The 20,277-nt window shown below is 35.9% G+C and overlaps 1 protein-coding gene across 1 annotated transcript in view; it reads left to right on the forward strand.

Moving 5' to 3' along the window:
• LOC144247308 (uncharacterized) overlaps positions 1-20,277 on the forward strand; it is a 242,899-nt gene that overhangs the window by 33,542 nt on the left and 189,080 nt on the right. The window contains exon 3 of the mRNA XM_085573120.1: positions 1-20,277. This exon is cut by the window's left edge and continues 16,048 nt beyond it; it is cut by the window's right edge and continues 61,728 nt beyond it. The gene's annotated coding sequence lies outside the window, so the exon portion shown is untranslated.

Here is a 20,277-nt window from a genome sequence, read left to right on the forward strand (position 1 = left end):
CACTTTATGTAAGATTTTATATAGTTTTGTCTACTTGATTTCCTTGGGCATTCACAGTCAGTTTTTGACATATATCACTTAAAAACCTTATGGGAGTTGAAGGATATGCAAACTTAAATGTGAAATACAGTGCTAGTCGATTGAACCTTTTACGTGTTAGAAATGAGAGTTGAAATACACTTTATACAAATGTTTATTCAGAAGTTACCTGTAAAATTCCTCTTTGCTAGGATATGATCCAACAACTACCACAGAGGATGTGCTCTGGGAAATAAACTCTGCCCTGGAAGATTGTGGGTCTAGTGGGAACTGGAATTGCCTGCACTGGAAGTCCCTGTCCTGTCTCTTCCATTGCAAGTGAGAGCAGTGCTCAGGTACTCCTGTCACGGGATGATTTCATCCATGTTCAACATTGAGAAAAAAGATACTCATACTCTGAATCCAGGGTCCAAATTGCTGCTGTGCAGGTCCAAATTTCCAGACCTTGTAACATGTTGCAACAGAAAGGGTGGTGAGTTGTGGAGCAGGATAACTGCAACAATTTATCTCTGAAAGATTTTAGCACTAGAAATCTACATGATGTGAAGTTCCTATTGTGTGCTTTTCTCTTGGAACAAAATATGCAGAAGGGTTTTGAATGAAAGATGGGGACAATATTTGTTTCAAGGCAGCTTTCTTTCAGCTACTGAAAAGGGTGACATTTAAAAAACTAGAATTGAGTACATAGGCTGATGTTTCCCAAACAGTGCTTGGTAGTTTCCTGAGGCTGACAGAGCACTGGTCTGCTCGGATGGTTCCTGGATGTCACAACCAGTGCTAACTTCTCTGTTTGCATTCGCTGTCCCTTTTGGGCTTCCATGGCAAAGTATGAAATGAAACTGGGATAAAAACTACAAGACCTCTGTCGTATTAGTTTTATAAGCTAGAAAGATGAAAGCAAAATTGTTCCTATTCAGAATGATGAACTGAACACCTTATTATGTACCCAAAACTTTTTGGGCTTTTAACCTTCTCGCTGCTCATACTTCCATTTGTCCTGTTTCTTTAATGTCATCTTAATTTATTTAATACATTAACCTCATGATTTCAGGGACTGAATTTGTCCATGGTTTGGAAAGCTTGCAGAAAATAATGACTATGGAATCTAACTACCAAATGCTGCAATGCAAGAAATGATTGATCAGACTAAGAGTAGATTAGTCTTCCTCTGAATCAAGCAAGCTTTTCATTACCCTTTATTTTAAGCTTCAATGATGTGTAGATTTTAGTCAATATATAGGATTTTGTTATTCAAGCCCATTGGAAATTATACACAATGCTGCAAATATTGATCAAAGAGTGCTATTCTACTAATTCATTTCCTTGTAGCAAAGTTATATATTTACAGATTATCCATTAGTATTGTGAAGAGGTTTTTAGTCCTGAAAAATGATACTCAGCCTTTCTTCTTTATACTGGTTTCACAAATATTTTTCTTTCTTTGAAAGTTCTTTCACAAGTGGTTTTCCTCTTTTTTTTCAAATATGTAGGAAAAGATTATGCTATGTTTGCAGTGACCATTTTTAATGTTTGATTGCATTAGCATGTTGTGAATGTATATATTGATTGGAAGGTAGTAGTTCAGAATTAAAGAGGAAAATTCCTCAAAAATAAAATCCATCCATGCCTCATCTCAAAGTGGCTGACTTATAGCAGAACAAAAAAGAGGCTAACATTGTGCTCTTTTGTGAGAAGACAGATTATGAAGAGGACATATTAATTTCAAATTTATTTACTCAAGTATTAATGGCATTATATGAAAAATATCTGCATACTAAAAATTGAGTTATTTTCTCCTTATTTCTTGTTATGTGCTTCCTTATTCTCATCAAGAATTCTCTTACAACCTTTAAGCAGAAGACACAATTAATTCTTTAGGCTTTCCATCTCCTGACTTGTTCACTAACCTCATGTAAATGCAATTGTTTATATATAATTTTAATATTAATGAATTGAACGAAGGCTTGGTATTGTTAGATGTGAAATGAAATAAGCTCTAAGAAACTTTCTCTCCAGTGGTGAGGTGACAAACAAAAAAGAAAGTAAAAATGAACTGTGCCATTGAAAACAGTGTGCTCATGGAACAGTGCATCACTAGCTGCAATGTGCTAAGATTAATTGTAATCTATGCAGGGAGGAATTTTACACAAAAGCATTATGGGACATGTATTCAATATTAAAAATAGCAACGATGCTTATGTAATCTATCAAGAGCTAGAAGGAAGGTTTAAATGTTTCTCTTTGCCCTCTTACATTTCAGTATGATGCTACATGATGCCTGATTCTACTACATACATTTTCTTTACATTTTCTTTAAACATGATTATGTGTTTAGAGTCAAAGTTTGGAAAAGAAAGTAAAACAGAATTCACACATTCTTCATTGATAAATCTCTAAAGATTTTCTTGGTGCTTTAGAAAGAAACTGTATTGTTGATAGGTACAAGAAGGTGATGTAAAACAGTAAGTGCCTTAAGTTGAATTTTTATGTAATTTTGCTGTATTTCCTTTGCCATTAGTAGTTTATAATTCATGGAATGTGGATTTTAATGGTTAGAGTTCCTGTTATTGCTGCTTTGGGAAGATTTAGAGCCATGTTTTATTTAAAGTTCAGGTTTCATCTGAGCACAAACAAAAATATCTAACTTTTCAGGGCTTTAAATTATATAGTTCTAGATATCAGCATGGGCATTAGAAGATACAGAGCAATTAAAAAGTAAAGCCACATGGAGAGGACAAGGAGAAATGAGTACAAATTACATTGGAAGGGATTTCATCCTGACATAAGATACTTTCACAAGAAATTTTTCACAGTAAGAACAGTCACATTTTGGAACAACCTCCTCAAGGAGGTATTAGAGTTCCCTCCCTAGGTATTTTCAAGGTGCATTTGGACAGAATGCTAGATTCTGATTTAAACTCCATTTCTCAAGAAAGGTTGGGCTAAATTATGTTTTGAGGTTCCTTCTATCATGGGACATAATCTAATCTTCTAGATGGAAGCTCTTTGAAAGTCCTGGGAGACTTCTGTGGCTGATGGTCTCCCAGGATGGTAAATAAAGACTGTATATGTCTCTCTCTTGTTTTATGACTGAGGAACTTGTAAATTTTTAATGACAAATGCAGCAATGCTCTCTTCATTTCTTCTGTTAGTCCTCCTCCATACATTCAGAAATCTTTTTTTTGTTATCAGTATTCAGGGAAATATCTTAGGAATAACAGTTATTTTAACTTCCTTCAGCTCTTGCATAAGGGGAAAATATGCCAGGTTATTCCCAAATATCAAGATATTTTCCTCAGAAATATGAAAAAACCAAAGCATGATGAAGTGAGATAAGGTACTTAGTAGCTTTAGCACTTAGCATCCCACTCACATGAAATATCTGGCCTTCAAAAGACATCTGTAAAATCAATGGGAAACTGAAACACTACATTTTTCCCACCAAATTGCAGAGACAGTTGCAATGTAGCCAGTGTGTGAAACATCCAAAATGTTTGTCTAAAGTCAGACAGAAACAGAACTTTCAGACCTTCAAGTTTCTAAACCTGGGCCTTAATTCTGAGACCAGAACAAATATTTGTCATCTCGTCTCTACTGACTGGCACTCAAAATACAGGTATAAATTCTGGTATGTGAGAACTGAGTTTAGCTTAAGTGATTGGATCCTGTGCTTTTCAGATAATTTCTGTTTAAAATGTATTGCACTGATTTTTCTTGGGGTGTTTTTATTTGTGGCAGATTGCTGTGTATGTTTATATGATTTATTGCCTTCTATGGAATTTTTGAGCTAATTTTTCATCATCTATATGTAAATAAATTGCACTGCCAAAGGTGGGAATTGGCCGCCCAGGGTTTACCTAGAAGTCATGACCAGATCTGGTGAGTTGATTGAATTGTTGAGATTAATGATGCCACACTCCCCAGACATGATAGGAAGTTCACATTTTAGAATGTACAGTGCCTTGTATCCTTCATAAAGTATTGTGGGTGTTCATCGGCCAAGTAGGGCATCAGTGAACAGAAAGAGCTGTCTCTTGTTTGTATATAATGATGCATTTTGCTATGAGAATGATCAACAGAGGATTTGAATGTTGAAATATTTCCTCCATTTTTCTTAATGTGTCATATTATGGTATGAGGAAGTGCCTTTTTTGTACCCTGTAGGCCAATGTGGTCTGACAGAGGTGGTTTTGTGTGAGTGATTGCAATGCTTAATGGGTCATTAATGGTAACATTTTTTTATTAGAGAGATGAGAATGAGCTGGAGACTGGGATGTTTCACTGAGATGTACTAACTTACATGAAGAAAAAAGCATCTACCTAAGTACAAAGCTTTGAGGGAAAGTGAATCGCATAAATATATACTCTTTTAAGCAAATTTCTACTCTGTATTATGGCAGTGATTTCAGGTGATGGTCTATTTTAGGTGTTCTTCTAAATTTACTGTGTTTTCTAGCAGTTATGAGCAAAGGAGATGTGACTGAAATACTACAATGGGCTAGATGATAAAGGATGAACTCTATGAGTGGCTTGATTTCTCTGAAATTTCTGTCACAGATTAGGAAAATATATGTGATGCTAGAGAGCACACCACAGAAACTCATGGTGGAGAGAGGATAAGCCTGCGTGGGTGGAAGGCAACACTTTGCATTGTAACTGGTTCTCCCCTTCACCATCACCAAGAGACAAAAGACAGGAGGAAGTACTATGGTGCTAAGCCCAAGTGTTTCAACTTGAGTCTCTGCTGCCAAGAGCATTTGAGCCTACATGTACAGCTATACATGAAGCTCTCATTCTGTTCATGGCTTTTACGCCCCTCTATATGCTGGCTCTATCTATACTGGACAAGAATAGCTGCTGCACTTTTCAGGACAGCCTACTGCATGGTCTGACTTTAAATACAGTTAATTCAGCTGTAAAAAACAGTGACAACAAGTAAAACTCCAGACCTGTCTTTGGATTTCAGTGAGCTTTATGCACCTTGGAAAAAATCTTCCATCTAGTTGTATGGGTGAAATTTACTTTCCTTGATTAGATTTTTAATACCCCAAGGTCTTACCCTGAAGATCTTTGTTGCTCACTCCCTTCACCCTAGAAGCACTAGATAACAGTGAGGGTACAGAGACCTGTAGTACAGACAAAGGATGCACAACAATGACTGGTTAGAATATATGCATCAAAATATTTCCCACTAGTGTAACTAGCTTATAGCATGAAGCATGGCACTGAGAAGAATTTATTTTTAATAAGTCTAATTCATTTATCATACCGTTGTCAAGCTTCATTCTTCTATGCTTGTGTGAATAGCAGAATGCTTCCTTCAGGTTTAGGTTTTCTGTTCAACATTTGTTGAGATGAGTAGCATATGGAATTTGATGTGGAGTAGGAAAGAAACATTCTGTATGTGCTTTAATGATTATGAAAAATATATATATTTTTGAAGGGACTATACTCTGAAGGCATCAGGCGCCAGATTGTCTTGCTGTTATGCATGTTCTTGCATTGTCCCAATACTGTTGCATGGATTTTTGTGATCAGCTCGCAACACTCTTATGAGCATGAAGAAATAAGAATAAAGCTGTTTAGTTTGTAAACTGGAGAAATATAAATTATACTCTCACACTATTTCAGCCAAATTGTTTCCCTTATATTCTACCACAATTAGCATGTTTTGATGTGATTATTTTACACTGGGGAGTCAGCTTTAGGGAAGAAGCCATTTTCTTTCCACATGCCATTTTCTTTCCACTTTCCACACTTCTACATGCACACAAAATTTTATCACAAGACTTTATGACTACAAGATCAGAGGAGCTGTGAAGGAACTGGTTTTTCATTTGGTATTAGTCTCACATTGTTCTTTCATATAGACTTCAGCCCTCATTAGACCCTTTATTTTTTTTTTTCCCAACTGAAGTTGTTTTTATCTCATTTTCCCAACAAATCAATCAATCAGAACTCATCCCTATGAATACAGAAGATCCATGGAAGAAAATATTTATCTCTCTTTGGTTCTCCTTAGCTGTTTCTTATTATCCAGTTCTCTAACAGATATTAAACAGAAACTAATAGGCTTTAAAAGACATTTCTCATATTCTGTTTTTCAGTGCTGAAGAACAAAAACTTGTATAGGTATTGGGAGTCATTATTCATTCTGATCAAAGAGTGCAGCAGCCTTGAAATGATTATTTGCCTTGTAGAAAATGTATTTCCTGCTGTGTTAATTACTGTTACTAGTATGGTCCAGAAGACAAGTAGCAGCTACCACAAAGTCACCTGTTAGCTAGTCAGATTATTATAGGAGTGAAAAGCAGCCAAATAATTTTAATAGGATTTGTAGCTGTTCCAGAAAATAAAATATTTCAGAAACAAAAATACTCCACTTAGACTCCTGCTTGTTTTCCCTGCTAACACTGCTGCCTGTTGTGCACAAATATCTGTACTAGCATGAGATCATGGTCAGGGCTGCTAAAGGTAGCAGCATGATGATGAAGAAACACATGACAAAATAAAATAGACTTGATGTTTAGTTGTTAATATGGAAAGTGGACTACTCCTTTTATGTAAAAAGAAGTCCTAAATCAAACATCAAAAAGGTAAGTCCATTCCCTTGTATTACTCACCACATTTCCTGAGGACCACTCCTTTTCCTCCAGTGATCAGATGGGTGTGTTGAGCATAGTCTAACGTTGCAAGTTATAATGAAATATGTGATAACAACATACTTGACTTGAGGTTGGAGTTTTTCAGCAATAAACATTATTTACTTTGTGCAACAAACACAAAATCCTTGGTCTGAGTTGTATGTGGTAACTGGGATTTATTCACCAGCTGTGATACTGTAGGTAGTATCTATTGCCATTATAAACCAGTATTTATAAGCACTATTATTTCCAGTAAATACTGGGTTAGAACACTTACAGCAGGTACAAAACCAGTAAGAAATATCCAGAGGGTTATTACCTTGGCTACCCATGCAAGCATTTTCTGCTTGAAGTAGAAACACAATATTTTAATTGTATGGCTTAAAAGCAAAACACAAGAGGACAGGGAGTTATCAGCCTGGAATTTCAGGAATCTTGATTTTCAAACTACTTACAGACACAGAAAAGCTTGAAATTTATGGACTCCAGTGAAATATGGATCTAGCCCAGGCTTTTTGTTCTCAGTTCCCAAATGTAAGCTAAAAGTACAAATAAACACCTACAATATATTTCAAACACCTACAATATATTTCTTGGCATTAATATCTTTGCAAATGCAGCAATCTTGCTGCATCATGGCAAGATGTGTCATTTTAGAGCAATTAATATTAAAAGAGCACAAAATATTTATAAGAAATATCTGTTATTTTCAATTAATTTATTTGCAAATGTGCTATTCAAAGGCTGTATGCTTGTCTCATTATACTCTCTCCCGACTTCAGCTTCTGTACTGTCTGTGACAGATTTTATCTAGCTACTTTTTAAGGCAATATGTAGACATGTATCACCACTTCTAGTAATAATTCAGTAATCATGTACTAAGAATTTTTCTTATTTCTCTGATTCATACTGTAGAGTTGTGACACAATTAGTAGGTGGGTTTGAATAATTCTGAGCATTGGCTCTGTTAGGATATGGGATTTAAGTTCCTAAATGTCTGTGCATAGTTTGTTATTTATGGAGAATTGGGAATGGCAAACATTTCTTTGCTCAAGTGTAAAACTAGAGTAACTACCAAAGTTTCAATAAGTAGAAATACCATTTTTGAAGTGTTACATAGCTTAAGACTTTGTTTTAATGAGAGGAAACCCCATAAAATGTCAGTGTTTCCTTATTTAGGAAATAAAAAATGTAAATATGTAAAAATACTTTTAAGGACAAAAGATAAAAACATTTTAGGGATAACACAGAAAACAAAATAACTGAAAGAAACAGTTTAAGTACAAATGGTGAAAAAAAGTGTTCACAACATGCATCAGTAACTGCGATACTGAACTTCAGCTTCTTAGTCTAATTTTCATTTGTCACACAAAGCAGACTTTGGTGTTAGGTATCTCTAGAAATCATCACACATATCACAGAATACAGAAACATTTGGAAACCTCAAAAAGAAAAGATGTTTAAGATGTTTTCTTCGCTTTAAGACTGGGAAGAAAAATTTAAAGTAGAATTTTTTTTTCAAAAATCCTGTCTTTTGTAAATGAGAAGTGGCAAAAATCCTAGTCTGCATTCTTGATTCCTTGCTCATTCTCAGTCCTCAATTTGCACCCTTCACCAAGGATTGAGAAAAACATTGAATCATAGAAACTTGCCATAGAATGTGTTGAGTTGGAAGGAACCCACCAGGATCATTAAGTCCAACACCTGGCCTGGCACAGGACACCCCAAGAGTAACACCATGACCCTGAGAGTGTTGTCCAAAAGCTTCTTGAACTCAGACAGGCTTAGTGCTGTGACCACTTCTCTAGGGAGCATGTGCTGGTGCCCAACAGGCCTCTGGGTGAAAATTTTTTCCTTATAGCCAGCCTAAACCTCTCCTGACTCAGCTTCATGACATTTCTTTGAATGTTGTCACTGGTCATGAGAGCGAAGAGATCAGTGTCTGCCTGTCTGCTTTCCCTCATGAAGAACTTGCAAAGGCAGTGAAGTCTCCCCTCAGTCCCCTCTTCTCCAGGCTGAACAGACCAAGTGACCTCAGCCATTCCCCATATGGCTTCCCCTCAAGGCCCTTCACCATCCTTATTGTCTTCCTTTGGACACTCTGTAATAGTTTAATGGTTTTCTCATATTGTGGAACCCAAAACTGCCCCCAGCACTTGAGGTGAGGCTGCCCCAGCTCAGAGCAGAGGGACAATGCCCTCCCTTGCCCAGCTGGCCATGCTGTCCCTGATGCCCCTCAGGACATGCTTGGCCCTCCTGGCTGCCAGGGTACTGCTGACTGGACTTTCTGTCAACCGGGACCCCAGGTCTTTTTCCATGATACTGCTTTCAGTATCTCATTCTCCAGTCTGTACATTCAGGGTTGCCCTGTCCCAGGTGCAGAATCCAAAACTTTCCCTTGCTAAACTTCATACAGTTGGCAATTGCCTGTCTTTCTAATTTGTCAAGATCTCCCTGCAGGACCTTCCTGCCTTCCAGGAAGTCAAGAGCTCCTCCCAATTTAGTGTTGTCAGCAAGCCATGTGGAATCAGGAGCAGTGAAATCTTGTACAAGTTACCTTGTGCGCTTTTGAGGTTAAAAATTCAAATAAGAGGAGTAACAGATACCAACATATAAATTAGTTCCTCTAATAGTGATTTCAATCAATCAAAGTAAATATACCCAGAACTGTGCTTGGTGAATTTGCATAACTGCATACATGAAAGACCTAAGTGGCAATAACCATTATTAAATTGCTTTGTAATATGATTTTTTAAAATTTCCAACTGGACCTTCTACAATTACTAATTGAAGGAAATTAACTAGGTGTGACTATTAGAAACAAAACCCATTTTTAAACTGATCATAAAAGAGAAATAATGATTTTTCTTGTTAAGCTTTTCTGGCTTGTCTCTTATTAACCTTTCCTTGTCATTCCTAGAGGCTCTTCTTGTATTTCACATTGATCTCCAGAAAAACTGCATACAGTTTGGTAATAAAATCTGATGAGACCTGGAGTTCAGAATATAAAATTGGATTGGAAATGAAAATTGCTTTGTGGTGATTTTCAGCATACTTCCTACTAGCAAATTGAATAAAACCATGGGATCTTCCTATATAAATGGAGCAGAAATTATTTGCAACATGTAATAGTCCTGTTCATTTGAAAATATATATATTTTTTAGTATGTTTCCTTGATTTTGAAATGGGAAAACTCAGAAAAACTAAAGACTGGCCTAGAGACAGGAGCCATGCAAGTGTCACCATGACCAAATTATCTTTCAGATGCCCGACACAATAAATTGAAATACCCTTCCTTAGAGTGGATCCTATGTAATTTTCGTGAGCTTGTGTATTACAATTATGCAAGTGAGGGTGAATACTGAGACTGGTGAGGGGTTGTTCATATCCTGGTTGTGAGAGCCCATTCATATAAATTTGTAAGTGTTCAGATAGGTCAGGAACCATAGCAATTGCATTATATGCAGAGAGGAAATCTTGGTAGACACTTAGAAGGAAGCTATTGCTGAAAGCAAGGGAGGACTCAAAAGAAAAAGAAGAAACTATAAAGAAAAATGTCAGAAAGAAGCCTTAAGGGAAAGCTGGTAAACATGACAGTGTGAGAAGGGATCTAATTTTTATCTGAGATGTGCATGGCAGAGCTTTCACTACTTTCTTCATAATATTTAGGCAGAGAAAAGACTCATGACTCTGTATGGGATCATCTGGGGAACTAGAGATACTTGTACAAAGCACAAAATTAGTATTTTCCTTATTACTGTGTTTAGAGGAAGGCTCGGTGCTGTGTTTGAACGCATACACATGGTTTGGACAGGTGGATTTACGTGAGTTGTTTGTGTTTTAAAGTGAAATACTACATTTACATGTCTTTAAGAAGAGAAAAAGATAATCAAACAATAAGGAATAGTTTATAAGCTATTTAAACACTTGGCTGAGTAGAGTGCAAGATAAGAGAAAAGGCTGAAAATTTGGCTTTTGCTTTATTAGAATGCAGGTATTTCTTTTTCAGGGAATTAAATTAAGAATGTACTAAATCATACTTTTAGCCTCAGAAAATGAAATTGAGAGAGTAGGTTTCTGCATATATAAACCCTACTCATAACTGTATCCAAGAGAAGGGCCTTCACCTTAGGGGTCTCAAAAAATGTAAAGTTGATGTTTCACAAAATGTATAAGCTTTTTTAAAAGTATCCTGAAAAAAATGAAAGGACAAAATAGTGCTTAAGAGGGTATTGTATGAAAAACTCTGTAGAATCTCTGACAATATATTTTAAAATATTTCAGAGATATGAGATGTTTATGCTATTTCAGAAATAAAAACATTGCTTCAGGAATGGTAATATTATGTTTCCTACCTGCTCAGGGATGAGTCAATGAAGTCAGAGCTGTTTCAGCAACAGCCAGAAGGTTGACTTCTATAAAGAGGAGGAAAATCAGATTTCTCACTGCAGTTTACTGCCAGGATTTTAGCAATAAACTCCTTTGAGCACATCAAAACCAGCAACATTCATATTATTTTCTGGGAATTTCTTTGACCTTATATGTACATAAAACATATGAAATGTAATCTTATTTTTAAATATGTTCGTAAGCAATAGCAATAGAACAAATATATGCTTTGCATTTTCAAGCTGAAAAACAAAGTCCAGTCTGATTGAAGTAAAAACAGGTTAATGAAGACTATCAAGTACTACTAAATCTAAAGGCTGATACAGTGTTTTATTTTTTAAAAATATATATTTTGCGAAGTACCTATCTGCTAGAAATGCACTTTCAAATAATATATTTCTTCCTCCATTCGTGCTATTTTTTTTCACAGAAATATTTTCCTTTTAGAGTTGCATATCATGCAATAGAGAAAGGAAAAAATAATCACTGCTGTCTCCTGAAACAAGATGAATTTTTACCTTTTTAGAGAGAAAGAAAAAAAAAATCATTCTTATCTTTCAAAAAACAGCTAAACTTATCCAGAACAAATATTTTGGTGGTTCTTGTATATGTGCAACTGCAAAGTCCTGCTGGTTTGAAAAACATAACGCATTAATATTTTATTTCAGTCTATGTTTAGGAGCTTCTCCCCATCCCTCACTCCCCAGCCATGTTTTGTAATTTACGTGTTTTCCAGGATATTCACTTCAGTTTAGAGTCATCAGTTGTAAATAATGGCTGTTTTTTCCTCATGCATACATTTTGCTCAACAGAATGATTCTGAACTCCTGGCAGTAAGATCAAAGAGATCTTTCACAATGCATCTCTCTTGCTTAGCATGAAACAAGCTCACAGCAACTTCTGAAGGTTAACTATTAGGTCTCCCTAATACAAGTACAAGCATGGAGAAAAAGGTCCCTGACAGTGAGATTTTTAAAAAATTATTTTTCTCTCTTAATTTCCATTGTGAAAAGAAGCTTCTTACAAAGTTGACAAAATTTGTTATTTGACCAGAAAGAGGGGATGGCTAAAAACAAAAGTTTACATTGAGATCTTTTTTTCTTCCCCTCTTTGCCTCCTTTTACTTTGCTGGAGCAAAACAAAATCGTTTCTCTTTTGTTAAATCTAGCCCAGAAGTAATTTGAATTCTCATACCTGTTTCTTACCTGATCATATAATGCCTGAAATATTGTTTACACTTTTAAACTATTGAGTTGTTTTTTTTTTTCTGGTTTTGCTCAAGATCTGAAGGTGCAATTTCTGTTGCAGTCTAGAGGTAACTGTGCTATCAGCTATATCAAATCTTATTACTGATCTCATTAAACCAATATCATTAGGAAAGCCTGTGTTATTTGTAGTCTGAGTGTTGATGCTATGGAAAAGGACTCCATTAAAAAAACCTTAGATCTTATAAAGTTGACAGAAGCTCATGTAGTATCCTAGCATGTCGTTTAGCTATTAAAGTCCATGAATTATGACTTTTTATTGTACTGTATATTGGAAAGCCTTTGCACCTGCAGGGAGTGAATGCCAAATGTTGTCATCATAAGGTTGTTTCTAATAGTGCATTTCTTTGTGTTATTTTGAACTGTAGCCTAGCACAGCATAAATCTATGTAACTTTTCAGAGTTTTGTTCTTCTAAGCTCCCAGCATTCACAAAGGATAAAACACAAAACCACCTGTGTTTAGCAACATTTGGTTGTGATAATGATAGTTATTTCCTGACAAGAAAATGTCCATTGTCACTTCCTACTTGAAAATTACAGGGCAAGTCTGAACTGCATATAAGAGCTCATACAGTAGTAAAAATGTTCAAGAAAACCCAGAATTCTCATGATGCACAATTTCTGCCTAGCTGCCAATGTGCTGCCCATCAGATCTTTATTTTATCTAAATTTTAATGATTTTTATTGTTTCAATTCTGATCCAAGATATGCAAGAAATCAAAAAAACCAAAAAATTTCAAATAGGTTGAAAGTTCCATTGTATGCAAAGCAGTAACTTGCATGCTAAATAATGTTCAAGATCTAAAGACTTCAATCTGTATTGATACCTACTCAAAAGCTCTAGGATGAACATCCTTAGTGAATGGGGAAGAAAACCACAAAGGATGAGTTACTGAGCAGGTGGAATTCAAAGGTCTGTTGAAGCCTAACTGAGAGAGTCAGCCCTCTGATATCATCCTGGGAGGAGTCTTTGGGTCTCTGCTTCAGCATGAGTGCTGATTTTCTACTGGATTAACTGGGGACTGCAAGGCTGCCTCAAGAATCCTAACAATAATTTGGGAGCTTTTTGGAGATGCTTGAATTACTCTGCCACTCTGTTACCTATTTATTTATTATGGTTAAGAAATTCTTCTCTATAATTAGCTCTTTTTTTATAGTTAGTCTTGGGCAAAGGATCTAACCTAATTACTGTTTGCACTTGCTGACTCAGAGACTTTGATAAAATAAATTACTATGATGGAATTGGCCTAAAGCTCTTCTTCTTACTAGTATGCCAAATGATCTTACAGAAACAGAAGTTACAGCTACCTAAGCAATTTTTGTGATAGCCCACTTATCCCATTATAGATCTAACTCCTTGCACATGCGATTGCAATTTGAAGCAGGGCTTCAGTGAAAATCAAAGCATGATCACTGACTTCAATTAATCTACATTGACTTAGATCTACTAAATGCCAGGTACAGTATTGAAAACCTTTAGACATTTAGTGCAATAAATTCTATTGTTCTGTTATATATAAAATATATATATATGTATATGTATTTATACAATTGATGTAAATAATTTTGTAACTTGTTCATAAATGTCTGTTATTTCCATCTGTTCTTTCTCCTTCTGAAATACCTAAGGAAATGAAAGGCAGCTGGTAGTGCAGAATCCTCATGGTACTGTCCAGTTATGATCTCTGGACCTCAAAGCTTTCACAGTAAAGCAAACAAAATGGATATGTTACCTTTAAATCCAACAGAGGCAGGAATGTTTTTTTTTTTAAAAGCATTTAATCTTGGCAAAAGGGATTAGAGAAGGGAAGTAGCTGCAACTGAAACATCTGTACTGGTTCATTAGGCATACCCTAATAACAGGGAATGAAGTTTGTAACTCAGCATGCCAATGTTCAAAATCATGTATTCTTCTAACAGTGGCATCTTTGGGAGGCTTGGTTTTCAAACTCCCTGAGAGGGTGCACTAAACTTACCTCAAAAATATGGGTAATACTGTAATAGAATAGCAAGCAGCTATGCATTTGAACTTTGTTTTGATAACTCCCCATCTTTTCTTCTGGCATATTTGATCTATGTGATTGTTTTCAGCAACAACCTATAGAGTCATGCTACATCATTACTTTATTCTTCATTTTGCCTGTGGTGGGTGGAATCTGAAGTGTATTGGCATTCCTAGCAAGGAATCTCACTCACAAAAAAGAGGGCAGGGATGAGGGGAAGAAGGATAACTCCTTTTCAAGCTCTGTCTCCCCTGGCAATGCGGATCCAGCTGTCTTTGTAGACTTAGACTTGAGCATAAGCACAACTGCTAAAGGCAGTACAAATAAGCTGCTGCAAGTCTTTCAGAGTGAGAGTAACAGACAAGTAACATTTGTCTGGAATAATAACGTTTTTTCTCCTTTTTTGATTCTTTTTTTAAACAATACAGATCTGCCTACAAATGATGAAAATTTTTACCTTTTTTTTTTTTTTTTTTTGTATGACAGTAAATTGCAAGGCTGAAAATTCATAGAAATCATAGCAGAAGGCTTTTGATAGGGAAATTGTCACCAATATAAGAACTGAAGAAAAAGAATCAGCTATTTTATAATAAGCAGAACTGGAGTAAAAACACAGAGGCCCAGAGTCATAGAAGAAAGAACTAGTTAGATACTTCTTTTCTGAGACTGATCCAAATATTTTGTGGTATTAATTAGAGCCAATACATTGAAAGTAAAAAACTTGTGTATCTTGCCCACAAGTGTTAATTGTCATAGGCCAAGACACCATCACTGTTTTAGTACTGGATTTAATTTCAAGATATGAGGTCATAATAAAGGGTAACTATGGGGTTTTTCAGTGTTTCTGAGGGAAAAATAAGAAAGCTATTTAATTTTTAGATAGTTGCAATGCATAGGAATTTTGATCTTCCCTAAGAAACTTTGGTCTCTCCAAAAGCATCTACCAACTACTTAAAACTGTAATGTAATTTCTTTATTTCAATTTGAATTTACTTCAAATGTCTTCCCTTCTTTGATAGAGTAGGTTGACAGAGGGTGTGAAAAGAGAGATGTTGGCTGAGTGTGAAATGAGTTCAGATACTGGCCAGCGGGTGTGCTGCTTGTCTCCTGTTTTATGGATAAACAGTCTCACTGGGTGAGTAATTTAGTTGCACTGTGGATCTTTGAGTGATAAGGCTGTTTACCTTCCTCATTCATTTTGATGTCTTTAATCCTGCATCACACAACTCCAAAGATCACAGATTAGTACCTTAAATCACTGCTGTGTAATACACTGCTGTTTCCTGACACCCAAACTAGCTTGATGAACACACTTTGGGACAAATAAGGAGTGTCTGGATATATGATGGAGGTAGGAATGTAGTACTTTTGAAGGGTGGCAAAATAAAGCTCCTTGAAGTACTTCTTTTTGAAATAAGATTAAGATTCCTGACTGCTCAAAATTATTTGTCAGATCCACTATTTTTTCTAAAGATACTTTCATGGGACTGTAAGTAATGACAATTTAATTTGTTGAAGTACCTTTTTTCAAAAAAAACCAGTTGATGGTAGACTAAGAGCAGGCATAATTAGAAGTAGTCTGTATGTATCATTATATTTACTTGACCATGAAAAACTAATTTAGGTTTACCAAAATCAATGGCAGGACTTGAACCCAACACTGGAAATTCTTTCAGCATTCCATGACAGTTATTCCAATGTCTTTGCTTTACAGAGGAATTATTAGTAATGACTTGAAGTGAATAATAAAACATAGAAGAGCCATTACTACTATACACATTGAACATTGCAATGAGAAGACATATAAAGCACTGCTCAGTTTCAGACTGATCTCTTGATCAGTTTCAGACTTTTCTTTTGATCCCTTTGTTAGTACGAGATAGGTATGTGTTAGAGAATTAGGTTTGTATTTTTCTATTTCCTTGAAGATGTTTTAGGATTTTTTAATATCTGTTTTGTAAATGTGCTTGAGAAAATTATACAGAGGATATTATAGCAATCCATTTTGTTCTCTTAAGTTGCACTGCCTTTGAAGTTTTCCAGTTTTTTAAATATTTGCATTTTGCTAACTGCAAAGCAAGTTAGACCAGCAGAGGGATTCTGCTGAGAAAATGAAGCATTTTGTTTGTTTTGGTATAATTTTGTTATATGGCTTTTTGAAAGAAAGACAAAGCAAAACTTTATCAGACAGTTCTTCCAGAAGTCCTGGGGTTTTAAATAGTGTCTCACCCACCTAGTCAGGACAATCCACAATAGTCTTTAACACAGGAGTTCAGCACAGAAAATGACTGATTATTTAAGATAATTGTGTGAAAGTTGTTCAAGTTGCAGTAAAGTACATAAAGACCTACAATCATAGGCTCTTGGTAAAAAGAATTCACCAATTGTAAACGGCTACTAAAACCAAAACCTTGGGTTTTTTTCCAAATTCAGGGTTGTTTATGTTTTGATTAATTTCTAATTGGTATTAATCTAAACTTCAAGTCTAGATTTATTCTTCCATGTGTCTCTAGCAGAAAATATCAGCATTCAATAATCTGTAATATACAGAGGGACACTGTGTAGCCTGCATTAAGTGCCATCCTTTGAGAATGAGGATGGCATTAACTCTGATCTCCACGGGGTAAATCTGTAAATCTAGACACGATGGTAAACAACTGGCATTGCCTGTGTTAGGTACAGCTGGTCTTGTTCTATTTTCATAGAAACCTTGTGTCCACAGTGGATACTCTGAGTTGCTTAGATGATATTATATATAAAGTTTAGAAAGAGGAGACAGAACACTGCTAGTTCAAATACATATAGCTGAGTTAGGGATTTATTTCTGTCGGTAGAGTTTTTTGGGGGATGTTTCTGAACCACAAGTATTAATTTAATCTACTCCTTACAGACCCTAATAAAATTAAAGCATATCAGTTTTTACATAACAAAATGTTAGAAATTTAATGAAAATTAGTCACATAGGCTTCCTCTTTTGTTGTAGAAGAAACCTGCATGGGGGGGGCTATCCACCTGAAGATGGTCTACATTGTCATTTTGAGTCAGTGGTAGAAGCATCTAAAGAGAGATCAGTGTTCTGAAGTAGGCTGGGCTCCTTAACTCTTGTTTGTCTAAATAGGTGATTCAGTCAGACTGTGCTGCCTCTTCCTGTTCTCCCCCCTCCTGGGTGTGCTTTCTGTGGAAACAGCACAGTGCAGGTACAGGCCTTATGCTGATAAAGGGCTGGGGCACAGACAGGAGGTGCACCCACTCATCTATGTTAGGTATTGCCAGTCTCCCTTGTCTGCAATACTGTGGTTTAGACTAGATGCCTAATCTTTAACTCTTTGAAGCTTTGCAAAAAGAATATCTTTCCAAATAGCAATCTTTTGACATCTTTTCCTTTGGGCTGTGCCTGGATCCTGGAGTTAGGTTGTTTAGAACATTTTTCTATCTTTGCCTTCCTGTTTGAAGATCTGAGGCTGGCACTTAGGTCTCAATATAAACAAAGCTGATACAGAACTTTATATAGTTGACTCCATCTTTGGGCTCCTGAAACTGGGAAGCTTCATCTCTGATTCAACTATCTGATACATTCCATAATCATTTTATCCACTTGCTTTTGGTCCTTATTTCTTTAGATTGTGCAATATAAATTTTATGATGCTTATCTCTTGTGTACTTAGCTTTTAAATAGTTAGGTGTCTGGTGGTTGATTAAGAATGCTCCAAAAAAACACTCCTCAGTTGGGCCTTTAACACCCTCAGAAACAGTGGCTATGAAAGTCCTCCCAGGCCATGGCTTATAAATTGGAATTGTAGAAATAATAGATCACACCTTTTCCTGACCTGATTTTTCTGTTTATTCTATCTGCCAGTCCCTCTCTTTCATGTCCCAGATATAATTACTTCAATTTTAAAATTCCATTCATGAAAGGATATACCTTTTATTTTATCCCTTGTATTCTGAAGAGAAGCCATTCATCCATTTTCTTCTCCAACAAAGGAGATCTCTTTTTAACTTTCTCCTACCACAGTTCTCAACATTTTTGTGTTTTCTGTGTACTGCTTCCTACCTTTCTTTCTAGTTTACAGCATAATTGGCACCTTTTTCATGCTTCATTACATTAGATTTCCTTTCTATTTCCATGCTAATTTCCTGAAATGTTCTGGCTCTTGGTGTCTAGGCTCCCATATACCCTTATATATACCCTTATATATATAAGTAGGCTAAAAGTAAGTTCATGCAGAAAGTAGATACTTCATATGGTTTAACTTGTTAATTTAATGAATTTGTGCCTTGCAACATAAAAGTATGACTTGTACTATATTTTGTTTTTATCCTATGTGGTAAATGGTGAGAAATTTTTCCTCTCTTTGCCTCATAATTTAACTTCAATGGTCAAGTGCATCTGGGCATTAAGTTTCCCTTGCACAATCAGATGAAAGTAGATATAAACCTCAAAAATTAGAGTAACTCTACAAATTGGCTAATATATATATTAAAAAATTCTATGTGTGGAAAACCATATGAATAACTCTTTGCAGGTAGCAGAAAACTTCCCATGCTTATTGCTGGGGCTGGTCTAAACTTGCCTATTAAGGGCAACTCAGAAAATGTGGCATGGCACCTTGTGGGTTTCAGAATAAATCCTCTAAACTAGCTTTCCCTTCTTACTATGTTGTGCATATTTATGTGAAAGCAAAGGAAGTCGACCCATTTTCAGCAGATGGGAATGGTTACTTTGAAGCAACCATCTTCTAAAATCAGTAGCTGTTTCATTGGTTTTATTTATAAACCCATAAAAGGAGAGAAGGATAAAGAAGAAGCCTCACACAATTATGGTTGAAATTCATGCCTCTCTCCCAAAAGAAATTAAAAAATCTGTTTCAGAAAGCTCTTAAAGAAGAGTTCTCCTTGTTTCTCTTTTGCTAGACTGTAAGATTAGGCATTTTTTTACATTAAAAGTCCTGCTCAGTAGCATTTGCATTATTCAGCACAGTAGGAGATAGCTACACACAGCACCCAGAGATAGATTAAGACATTTTTATTTACCAGTTATGTAGGAAGTCTTGTGGGCATGAACAAGACCAGATTTATAGCAAGAGAAAAATAATTCTGAACAGGTGAATTATTATTCTGGGTATGCATAAAATCTTATTCAGAATCCCAAACCATCTTATATGCTGAATCCCTGTAGGAAGAATTCAAAGTATGTCTGAGAGTGGTGCAAATGTAAAGGTCTATGTTTAAATATAAGTACCATCTGTCTCTCTATCCCTCTCTTTCCCTCTCTCTCCTGAACCATCCAGCCATCCATTCATCCGCATGAACACTTGCATGTATGTATTTCCAAATATGTTGATGGTCAAGCATTGAACTTCAGTATGCATTTGTGTAAAATCATGTGCATTTATATAGTACAAGGAATTTCTGTGTATGGAAGAGCCAAGGCCTGTTTTCTAAAGGGACATTTCTGTAGTGTTGGACAGTTGTGCATGTATCCTGGGGTCACAAAACACCTACTCTTTTCACTCCAGGGATCTTCTGGAGCTTCTAGGCTGGCAGCTGATGTACATTGCAATGTATCTATTCCATGCTGCCTCCAACAGCTCTCCAGTGTATGCCCTGTGGAACCTGGGATTAGGTGGAATGGGGAGTCATGCTGAGCTAGCGGTCTACCTGCCTTTTGAGCTGGCTGCTGCTGAATGTAGCTAACATCTTCAATAATAAGATCCTAGGAGCATTAATATTCTCATTCAAAGTGAAAATCAGCAGCAGGTATGAAATAGTTCAACAGGGAGACTTAAATTTTCAAGTGCAGTTGTTTTTAGAGTCCAGTAAATGAAAAAGACTAAACATAAAGGAATTCCAGAATGATGACAACCTTTGTTCTTACTGTTGTTACATTATATATTGGATTGTGTATTATGTGATCATATTGTGAAACATTAGA

The sequence above is a fragment of the Lonchura striata genome, chromosome 2, assembly GCF_050655825.1.
Source record: "Lonchura striata isolate lonStrDom1 chromosome 2, ASM5065582v1, whole genome shotgun sequence".
In the NCBI taxonomy this organism is placed as follows: Eukaryota; Metazoa; Chordata; class Aves; order Passeriformes; family Estrildidae; genus Lonchura; species Lonchura striata.